At 31.5% G+C, this 12,531-nt stretch overlaps 1 long non-coding RNA gene across 1 annotated transcript; it reads right to left on the bottom strand.

Moving 5' to 3' along the window:
* Positions 1-1,758: 1,758 nt before the first annotated feature.
* Positions 1,759-3,521, bottom strand: LOC148764664 (uncharacterized). The gene is made up of 3 exons (XR_016026038.1): positions 3,424-3,521; positions 2,690-2,763; positions 1,759-1,866 (listed from the first exon to the last, which is right to left on the bottom strand). It is a non-coding gene; the product is annotated as an uncharacterized LOC148764664 (long non-coding RNA).
* Positions 3,522-12,531: the final 9,010 nt, after the last annotated feature.

The following is a 12,531-nucleotide window of genomic DNA, read 5'->3' as shown; positions in this document are numbered from 1 at the left end:
TAATGGGGTTTACCGTGCCCCTCAATAGGCTAGTCCACGGAAACCTGCCAACTGCAGTAAGCTAATAATTATCCCACCAATCAATAAAATTCAATAATATGATATGGCAATTATTGTAATTCACAGCCTTCCAAGGCTAAATACTCAGTTCATATATTTCAACACAAATACCAATTCAGCCATTCATGTTAATATTGTCATAAGCCAATCAATTAGAACCATAAATTCACAATACATCAAATGGTCTCCAATTACTCTATTTGAAAAGCCATTATTCAATTTTAAAACAATTTTATGAAATCATTTCATTAAATCACGTTTTGTTTATAAAATCGAAAAATTAATCATTTAATTCATTTTCCATGAAATTCTCAAAATCGGATAAAAACCACTTTAGATAATTAGGATGATAGTAAGGTTACTCACAGTACTAGGAGTTTGATATACTCCTATTCTCGATCTTCGGGCACAATCTCTTTACCCTTGTTAGGGGGCTCACCACCTATACATCATACGTGACACGAATTTCAATAAATTGTGTCAATTTATCATAAACTATTTCAGGCTCTCTAAATCTAAATGAAGGCATGCGATGGGATGCAAAATGTCCGATTAATCACTTAAATGTGATATTCGACCTAAGTCACACTATACTCGGTCTAATTGGCTAAAATCTCCAATTTAACTCCAAATTAATTCTTCTTACTTTCTACATTCTAATTATACCTAAATTACCTCAGTGACTGTGAATGAGATTCAATTTATCAGTCTCGAGTCAATAATCACACAAAGGTGAAACTTCTCAAAGTTTCTCTTCTTTCTTTTATTCTCTAAATGGCCCGCTCTCAAGTCTCACCAAGGCCTATTCACCTTTCTCTTTTACCCTTGAATTTTGATATTTATATGGCCACCTATTTAACCAATCACAATACATGCACACATCCACCTTTTATTTTCATTTGGCCATTTTGCCAACCAATGGGTTTTCATGCACCAATTTCCTTTAATCCACATTGGTTAAATATCCACCCTTCATTATCCTTCCCTTCTTTAATCTATAGACTTTTCTTGTCAATGGATGGGATTTGCTTTACGTTTCCTAAGGGAAACATCCAATTATAATCTGTTTTAACGATAAATGCAAAAAAATTCACCTTAAAATCGATAATGAGATTATAAAACCATTTAAAGGGAGTAATAAGGCTTTCAAAGGTATTGGTGACTATAAATGGACTTTTCTTGCCAATGGATGGCTTTTGCTTCAAGTTTCTTGAGGAAAACATCCAATTATAATCTGTTTTAACAAAAAATGCAAAAATATTTAACTTAAAGTCAATAATGAGATTATAAAAAGATTTAAAGCAAGTAATAAAGCTTTCAAAGGAACCAAGAAAAGTTAAATTGTATGGGAGGATGGAATATGCATGCAACATGTCACGACCCGGAACTCCCATCGAGCCCGTGACAACCGCCGCGAAGCCTCGATAGACATTCTTCCCCCGAACGCCTTTCGAGACCTCGCAAGGCTTTTGTACCAGTTTTTCCATTCCTCTCTCTTTTTTTCCTTTTCTTTTTTTTTGAATAATAAAATAAACTAAAAATATTAATTAAAATAATCTATTTTAATGTAAAACAATATATATATATGTATATTTTTGAAACATCAAAAAATTAATTTTCTGCACATAAAAACAAAATAAATTTATACATACTATAATATAGAAAACTAGAGTATGCACTTTAAATTACAATGACACGTGAGCCCCCAAATAACTGAGAAGGTTTAAGTCTATAACCTTGCTTTCTAGGATGCAACTCTGAAATTTACTTCTCGATGCAATTGACAGTCTACTGCCTATTCTGAGCCTGAAAAATGTATAGGAAGAAGGGGTGAGATTATAAAATCCCAGTGAGTAGACAGATATCATCAAAATAATCTAAAGCCGAGTAATAGGAGACAATTAAAATAATTCATCCCAACCCATATAAATAATTGGATTTCATCTAATTACTCAACATGGCTTATGCACTTTTCAAAAACTTGGCCCTTGCCAAAAATTCATTCTCGGGGATACCTCGCGAAAGCATCTTACCGAGACCGCCAAGGCTGTTTATTGTCACACACACAAACACATTTCACCTCTGACAACACAGCCGTTCCTTGGCGTTGGCTGAGTCCCACTTTCACGTGGTGGCCAACGTGAAGTGTACTCAAATCCTACCTCGGGAGTTATCCTACGCGCCTCTCCAATTGAGGTAAGCTCAATAATTGGGAACCGTGCCCCTCTAATTAGGCTAGCCCACGGAACCCCCGTCACTGCAGTGCCCACTTTATAATCCACCAACCAATAAAATCACAATAGTATGACATGGCTCACTTAACACATTCAAGACAAATCAAAGCAATTCACATATTCTTTAAATTATAAAAATAACCAGTCATACCCACATTTATCATAAGCCATTTAATGTAAAATCATGGATAAACAACACAATCATAGTATAGGTCTCCAATTACTCTATTTTTGAAATCATTATTAGATTTTTTTTTAAATTTTATAAAATTATTTTATAAAATCCCATTTTCCCATAAAACACAATAATTTTTCCAATTAAACCATTTTTTCATAAAATCACACAATTAAATAAATCTACTCTAGATAATTAAGACGATAATAAGTTTACTCACTGTACTAGGAGTAGATATACTCCTATTCTCGGTCCTCGGGTGTAGTCTTTTACCCGTATAAGATAGCTCACCACCTATCCACAATACATGACACAAAAAAATTCAATAATTTGTGTCAAATCAATATATATTATTTCAGGCTCTTATCCATGCGTATGCACTAGATAGGGTGTGAAATGTTTGGACAATCGCTTAATCACAGTGTCCGACCTAACTCGCCTATACACAGTGTAAATTTCTAAAATCTTCAATTCAACTCCAAGTCCATCCATTTCAATTTCAATTATCCAATTATATCCACAATACCTCAATGACTGTGAATGTGGTCCAATTTATCAGTTCGGATCATAAATTACACTTTTACCCCTAATGGGTAAAATTTTCAATTTTTTTGCACCAAAAATTCCCATTAAATTTTCAACCTCATAATTCATCATTTTTCCATCTAATTCTCTTAAAATGAAGTCAACCTCATCCTCACACACCATTGGCTAGATTCGGGCTAGAGAAATTCATGGAGAAAATGAATATTTTTCTTGTTGTTTTACTCATAAACATGCTAAACTAACACTAAACACTAACATAGTTCAAAATCAAATTAATCTAACAACTTTCTCTCTCTAAACCCATATGATCAGATTTGAATCCATCATCAAAACACATAATTTAACCATGGAAAATAAGGAGAAATGCATGGAAATGATAAATCTTAACCTAAGCTTGAAAAATCATACCTTTAAACACTTGATTCCTTGAAAAATCACACTTTTTCTTTGAATTTTCTCACTCTAGGGTTTGTTCTTATTTCTCTCTCTCTCCTGCTGGTTTTGGCTGACCCTCCCAAGGAATAATTCTGGAATTTTCAAGCCTTTTAATAGGCTTAATAAAATATTATTATTTTATTTACCTTTTGAATATTTTATTATTTTATTTTTTTCTAGTCATCTTTTTGACTTTATTTTTCTACCACTCAATCCTCTTCACTTATCCATGTCTTCCATGAAATTTCTAGACTTTTCCAAAGTTTTGGTGGGGTAAATTTTTAAAAATTACACTTTTACCCCCGTAAAGTGAAAAATTACATTTTTGCCCCAAAAACTGAAAAATTGCCCATAGACATATTTTCCATCCCTTATACTCATACCATTCTCCAATTTGTCAAATGTGATCTAAATTCTCTCAAAATCTCAAATTTTATCCCTGAGTGGAAAAATTACGATTTTGCCCCTAGATAGTGAAAATTCTGGTTTGACTCCAAATTGATCCTCAAACTCCGAATTACCATTTTGAGTCATCCCTGAACTGTGAAACTCTTAATTTCACCTTAAAATTCCTATTTGAACTAGTTCGAGGCTTAATCGACTCAATGGTACCATTAAGGGCAATATCATCATTTAACGATTTCTCGAACTTCCTAAATATACAAACATTCTATCGAGCATGTAAATGACGTTATAATTATTTTACAAAGCAGGGTTTGACACAACAAATACTATTACATGCAAAGATATGCATGCAAGGATGTACTTAAAGTGGGGAACATGTGGGACCCTCACCATGTGACAAATAAAAAGGCATAAGACAAAATGAATAGATAACACATGCATGTGGATTTTAAAGATTAAAAGAATACATGAAGGATTTATACATGATGGACACTTGGTGACAATTAGAGTAAAAGAAAAGAAAATATAGGTGCATGTAATGTCATTGGCCAAGGAGGAGGCCAAATGGAAATTAAGGTGGGAAAGTTGCATGAAAGACCATTAGGTACGTTAAGCAAAAATTTAGATTTTCACACCAAAATTTTCCATTTAATTTCTAGCCTCACCAAACATCAAATATCACTAAAATATCATCAATTTCAGCCACAATATCGTCCCTAGAAAATTCGACCAATGATGGGTAATGGGAGAAAATGAATTTTTCTTGTTGGCTTTTCATGCTGCACATCACTAACTAACTAAAAACACTAGAATATCTTAGAATCTACCCAAAACATCATCAAATTCTCTCTCCTAGGTGTTCGGCCAGCAAGGTTATCCTCATGAAATCTTGAGTTCTAAGTATGAAAAATGAAAAAGAAAGCATGGGTAGTGCAAATCACAAGATAATATCAAAACATTTTACCTTTATTAGCTTAATCCCTTGAAATTCCACACTTTTTCTTCAATTTTCCCACCTAGGGTTCTTGCTATGGGTGGCCATATGAAGAGAAAATGGGTTGATTTGTGTTTATTTATAAGCCAAATATTTAATGGTTATAAATTTGCCATGTGTCACCATTTCATTGGTCCATTTTTATTTATTAACTATTAAGTTTTCTCTCTCCACCATATAAATTCCTTCAATTATCCATGATAAAATTTGGGTAAAATCCATGTGCTGGACAAGTGTCCTGGTGGTGAAAAATTACAATTTTACCCTTAAGGTGGCAAAATTACCATTTTACCCTTATGCTCCGAAAAATACCGGGATTACAATTTTTCACTTCTCAACCTCAAATCATACTCCAATAAGTCAAATGTGATCAAAATCTTTCAAAAAAATTTCCCATTTTGTCCTCGAGTGGCAAAATTATCGTTTTGCCCCTAGATAGTGAAATTTTCGGTTTGACTCTAAATTGATTCTCAAACTCCGAATCACCATATTAAATCATTCTGGGACTTTAAAATTCTCAATTTCATCTTAAATTCTCTATTTGATATAGTTCGAGGCTTAAATTAACTTTGTTGTACCTTTAGGTATAATACCGACTTTTGTCGATTTTTCGAAACTCTCCTAGCATGCAAACATGCTATCCATCACATGTATGTCATGATAAATATTTTATAGAGTTAGGCTTGACATCTTCTCCCCCACTTGGATCAACCATATGATCCTTCTTCATGACTGATTTCGACATCATGCTAAATATTAATATTTTAATATTATTTTATTAATAAAATATTATTTTATTCTAAAAATTTTATCTTGTCTCTTTGGTTTCCAAAATACCTTATTATGCCTCAATTCACATCCGATAAACTTTACTTGTCACCATATCAAAGTATGGGACATTTCATAATTAGGTTCCAAAGCTATTCTAATCTCAAAAGCTCTCTTTAAGTATATATGTTATAAATTTATATAAATAATAATATGTATATTATAAATAATAATTTTATAAGTCATAATTTTTGTAATGTTAAAATAAAAAATAGAAAGTAAATATATTTATGTTAAAAGTATATAAATATAGTAGTAATTATATTCATTTATAATATGATATGATATCTATAATCTATACTATATATAAAAGTATGATAACTTGAGTACTGTTTAATTTCTTTCAATTGAGCCTCAATTGAATGACAAGTGTCATTCAATTACAGCCCCTATATATATATACATATATATATATATATATTTACATTTGTTTCATCAAAATGATGTTGTTCAAGGCATGTCCACTTTTTTTTTTTTTGGGCTTTTGTTATTAAAACAACATCATATTAATATTTGGCCTTTTGCATTCCTGATTGTCGATTAAGCTTTTTTTTTTTTGGGTCTTCCTTTTATTTTTCTCTCAGTGTTGGTTTTTGCCCTGCCGATTTTCTTCTTCTCATTCTTATGTTTTTTTATCTTTGCTTTAAACAATTAGCCTCCCAATTGTCGTTAGCCTCTCTTTTGCTCACCAGTCAGCTTCTTTTTCCTCCTTTGTCGCATCAGACTCTCTCTCTTCTAACAATACCTGTTCTCTCACTCTCTTCCCACTCTTTCGCTTTTTATTTTTCTTCAATTGGCATTGGTTTCATGTTTGCAACATCATGGAAGCTAACATGTAAATATTTATTTAATCCTAAAGAAGTAGTTTGAAGTTTTTATTTATTTTAAATGGGTCTTGAATATGATTAGCTGTTATGTGTTATAGTGCTGGCTTTGGTTGTTATGCCAGCAATTTCTGTGGCTATTCAAAAATTTGGACGCTTCCTTCATGAACTGTCTCACATGACTCAAGCTGCAGCTGCAGCAACTGCTTCAATCGCTAAGGTATTGTCTGTCATTTACAAAACTCAATGCTTAACTAAATAATGGAATTCCTTGAGTCTAGAGTTATCAAGTAATTTATCTTATTAGATATTTCTCTTTGAAGTATAAATGTATAAAAGATCATAAAATTGCAATGATTGGCCAGCCTAATAGGTCTCTATTGACAAGGTATCCATAAGTGATGTACTAAAAAAATATTAACAGTGATATGCAAGCAAGGAACCAGTTACATGGCTTAAACATCATGCTGATAGAAGCCAAAACCAGTTGAACCCTTTTGATAATTTTTGTTGTTATATAAATCACAGATATTTTTTTTTACAGTTTAGGAAATTAATAAAAAAAGAAACAAGAAACACACTTTGCATGGTAGAGAATAATGGGCAATATCTTTTTTTACGAAAGAACCAATTTGGGTTCTTTTCACCCAAATGAGAGGTTTGTAGTGAAAAGGGTCCTTCGGAGTTTTGCTTCTAAGTTATTAAACTACCGAATGATAATGATATTAGAGATTTACATAATTTTTTTCTATTTGTGTCTCCCTTACGTACTTTGGCTGAAAAGTTAAGGTAAAAGATTATTTCTGTATCTTTAGGATCTGATTGGAGGTTGATAAATAATTCTTTTGTTATCGACGTTGATTCAAGAATTTCAAGTTTTGTATCGTAAGTATCGATTCTTGTAATTTTTATTCATTTTTTTTTGTATTGGTGATGCGATTTACTATTAGCTTATTATTCTTTAATATGTAGTTTTGCATGGGACTTGAATCTAAGATTGATTGGTTTTGTATTGGGATTAAAAGATGTATTTTTTGACGAGATGAATAATTTAGGCTTATGCTCTTCTATTTTCAAGTTGCTTTATGTTACGAATTTTGATTATAAAAGTTAGAATGGTAATTAAATTGAAATAATAGTGACACTTTGTTTAATGGTGTTGTAGTGAAATAGAATATAGTGACTAAAAATTAATGTTTACACATATATTGTTGGTTGTATTTCACATGATTTAAAAGCTTATTAGTTAATTTATGGCCCATGATGGTTTCATAAGAGCTAGGCCTAGGAGTCATTCTTCTTCCCACATGGAGATGTACTGGTACATATGAAAATGATCTAATACAATTAGATAGCACAGTTAACGTATCACCGTTGAAATTTTGTAATTTTTTATATGTATTTTTTTTAAAACAAGTGACCCCTCTATTTTCTCCTAACCCCTGTCAAAATGAAACAGATGTAATAGGTTTTGTATTTAGATTAAAATATGTATTCTTTGAGGAGATGAATAATTTAGGCTTATGATCTTCTCTTTTCAAACTGCCTTATAATGCAGATTTTTATCCAATACAAAACATAGCATGTGTTTGGAAGATACAGATGTTGAAAATCAATTAATTAAATGGTTTGAGTAGCATCAGTTTGATAAACGGTGTTTGTAAATTTGTAACATTTGAAATGAAATCAGTTTCAAATAATGTCCCTTTTATATGCTACATAAAGCTAGCAGGGATCCCATTTTCTTTATGATAAATGATTCTAGCCAAAAAATATTTTTTGCATGGAGAAATAGTATAATCTCCAGCACATAGTTATTGATTTAGTTTTTGCTGTTTTGAATGATTAAATCTCACATTTCTTGAAGGAAAAGAAAGTATAGGTTAAAGGACAAATATTTTAATTTTCAAAGTGACATGTTGATACTTGCATTAAGGCATTAAAGTTTTAGGATATATATGTATATATATACACACACAGACACTAGGATTAGACTAATGTATAAGATAATAATCATATAATAATTGATTAAAATAATTGTTTCGAGCTTAGTAGACTATAGAGGCGGCAATTTATTAAACCAGTTCAATATTGTAATTAAGTTGTTTAAATAAGTGAGAGGGCCAACATTTTACTACCCTTGAAATTTCATTAAATGTTTGGTGATTTTTTTTTAATTTTGAAATAAATTTTTAGTAATGATTGTTTTCTAAATGTAAGTTTTCTTCTTACAAAGCCTTTATGATGTACTCGTTATGGATTCTTTGTTTATACAGTCTGTTCCTTCAATCAGTAGTACAGAAGGAATAAATAACTTAATTATATATTTTACAAATAAGTTATATGGCTACTGATATCATGTTCTCTGAGCAGAAAATATGAAATCAATTTCTTCAACAAACAAATGGTGGCTTGCATCTGGATGCACAGAAGCAATCACATCCAATAGAGGTAAGGAATAATTAATTTACCTGTTAAGATATTGACTCATCTAAAATTCAAATTGTTGTTTACCATATAGCTCTATTTCTATGTCTACGTTTATGCTTATTCATTTTTAGAGCAATCTCTGTATATTACCTAAAACTTAAAAAGCAATAAAATCTGATATAAGTTATTCATCTGGACTTAAATCAATAGGAATGTTCAAAGGCATTTAGCTAGCACAAGCAAGCGTCCCTTGCTTCTACAGAGGGAAAATATACCCTTCTTGATTAATTAGCATCTATCCAGGTGGAGATTCAGCATGCTCATTCAGTTGATGAAATATTTGATGCTACCAGCTATAAAAAAGGATTTGCTGTCATCAGGATGCTGTAGGGTTATCTTGGGGATGAGATATTCCAGGTGGGTTCAAATTTGTTTTATGGAATGATGTTGATTTGTGGAGGACCATATAAAACTTCTTGCTTTTCTATGCATTCGGATTGTGAAACACTATATGTATAAGATGCATGAACTAGGCCATTAACAAACTCGAATTGAAAAGTCTAAAAAGAAATATTTACTAAGCTATAGTTTTGCATTTTATATCTTGATTTTTGATTTTGTAATTTCTCTTCCATTCCATAAATCCTTAGGCTTATACATTAAAAGGTATGCTTGGAACAATGTAAGGACAGGGGATTTATGGAATATCCATTCAGAGGAATTTGGCATTCAAGTAAACTTAATGATGGACAGTTGGACAAAGCGAAAAGGATATCCAGTTATTTCAATGAAATATAAAGACCATATTCTGGAATTTGAGCAGGTAATATGGGATTGGCATTCTTTTCTTTATTTTCAACATTTTTGCATAAGTGACAAGTATCTGATAATTCTTCTGGATTTGCCGTCATGATTGTATTCATATCTTCCAAGAATTAGCTACACTTTTCATGATTGTATTCATATCTTTCAAGAATTTATTAAGGAGTTGATGGTATCTATCTCTTTATTATCTTTAATGGTGCTTGTTTCATTTTATGCATCAAGGATGTCATGTTCAGGATGTGTTTAATATCTATAATTTTGTGTGATGCACTACTGTTGTATGCCTCATTCCTTGAATAATACATATGGTTTGATTTGGTTTGTTCATCTTCTGTTAAGTGTTCAGACGCTAAACAAATTTTATCTTCTTATGTATAAATAGGTCCAAAGGAAGCAGGACAACGACAAAAACCAAACAAATGGGAAGAAATGTGTTTGAAAAAAAAAAGAAACTATCACAATAGTTAGACATATTTGACAGTCGTCTAACAGTGTGATCATTTTATGTGACCAAAATAAGAGCTTTTTTTTGACAATTCGATTTGCTTATGAGGTTTTATTTTGATTATTTTATTATCTCTTTTACTCAAGGGATTGTTGCTATTATATATACTACTGACATAAATTTATCCTCTACCAACTTTTTTGTGATTGAAACCAAATCAAATAATTATTTGCAATTAATACTAGTTTACTTTTTTCTCTATCAACAATTTATCTTTTGAAGGTGTCAAATTGAAATCTAATACAACATAATATATATTTTCTGTGATTTTTTCCGTAGCGTAGCTATGGGTGCCATCCTAATATATATAAAAGTAGGATGTTTCAATTTCCTTTAATTGAGCCTTCAATTTTCTTCAATTGAGTCTCCAATTGAATGACAAGTGTCATTCAATTAGAACCTTTCTATTTTTTGTTACCTTTTGTCTATTGAAATGATGTCATACTGATATTAGGCTTTTTGCATTTACATCGACTCTTCGTTATATCTCTGGCGTTTGACTCTTCCTTATTTCTCCTAGTTGGTTCCTCTCTTTTGCCCGTCGTTTAGCTTCCATCTTTTCCCTTATCGTCGAACTCTCTCTCCTCTATCGGTACTTTCTCTCTCTCTCTTCCCACTCAATTAGTTAAATGGTTTTTTGAGTAGCATCTCTTCTGTCCCCATTTCCTCCTTCTCATTTTATAGGCGATTTTCATAAAAGCAACATCAATTTTCTCTCAAGTACTCTTTTTCTGATTCCTCCTTTGAATCTGGTGTTGAGAGATGTTTAATTTAATATGGAAATTTTCACTTTTTTTTCTGTGTACTTGTTGATTGAATCTGTTGATTTTTTTTTTCTTCAAAGAAAAAGGGAGTATTTTCCTGATTTGAGTTTCTTTGGGTAATTAGTTTGATTGTTTAGAACAAATGAAATGATCTAGCTTTTTGTGAAAAATGAATCTAATTTTAGAACCCTTTGAAATCTTGATTAAGAACCATACTGATTTACCCATTCCAAGTGGATGCCACAATTATTACATCCATGTGGTAACATCTGCATCACCATCTTATTTTAAAATTTAAACACATGATACCAGTATTTCATCTAAATTCTGAAAGGATCATATTTTTATTCTTTTATCTACTGCAGGAAGACATTAGGTAGAAATTGGTCAACTTTGATAATAAAGTTCGCCAACTAGACACTCAATTTTGTGAAGCACAACAAGCAGTAGCAAATGCAAGAAACATAAGCATGTCTTTTTATGCTTGCTTATGTAGACAAGCACATGCAAATCGATTATGAATCTGACATTTAATGTGCAATTGTGTGTTTGAGCAGAAAGTAGAAGAACTTGAACATGTAATGAAGGGATTGAGGAAAGAGCTTGAGGCTGAAAATGTCACGACCCGGAACCTCCCTCAGGCCCATGACAATCGCCGCGACGTCCCGATTGACACTCATTATCCGAAATGCCAACCGGAACCCCGCAAGGCTTACATATTAGTTTCTTTCCTTTTCTGTGAGCAATCATTGTTAAATATCGAGTTTTTAGAGAATATTTACTATTTTAGATAAAAAAACAATCAAAATAAAATTTTTTCCACACAGGGGTATTTTGGTCATTTTTTTCTCAAAAATTTCAAAACTGGCTAAAACGTAATATACAAGTACAAAATACATAATTCATATTCAAAATGAGTTTAAAAGTAAAAAATCTTCATTTAAAACGAAATTACGGTTATTTGAATATAATAAGAAAATAAAAGAAATATTAAGGGAAATATTCTATTTTCTTATAAAACAATATTTATAGAGTTATATGTGAATAATTTTTTATAGCGTAAAAGCTAAATAAATTTATACATACTGAAATACAGTAAGCCAAAATATTTAATTTAATTTACAATAACAAGAAGGCCCCCGAATAAACAAAAGTAAAGAGGACTATGAACCTACGATTTGGAAAATGCAGATCCAATGGTAGTCCTCGATGAGATCAGCTATCTACAGTCTATACTGAACCTGAAATGGGTGGAAAGGAGTTGGGTGAGATTTTGCAATCCCAATGAGTAAACAGACATTATCATAAAATATTTAAAGGTGAGTAAAATGGAGGCAAGTTTAAACAACAAATTTCAACCCATTTCATAATGTTTTCAATTTGTTTCTTAAACCATAAAATATTTGTAATTTACCAAAACAGTTGTTAAGGCTTATGTCTTTTATTAAAACAAGGCTCAAGCCAAAACTAATCCTCGGGGATACCTTGGCCGAGGCATCTAACCGA

This window comes from Theobroma cacao, chromosome 1 (genome assembly GCF_053813885.1).
Source record: "Theobroma cacao isolate CCN51 chromosome 1, ASM5381388v1, whole genome shotgun sequence".
Lineage (NCBI taxonomy): Eukaryota > Viridiplantae > Streptophyta > Magnoliopsida > Malvales > Malvaceae > Theobroma > Theobroma cacao.
Note: the sequence above shows the minus strand (reverse complement) of the source record. Positions and strands in the feature narration are given on the sequence as shown.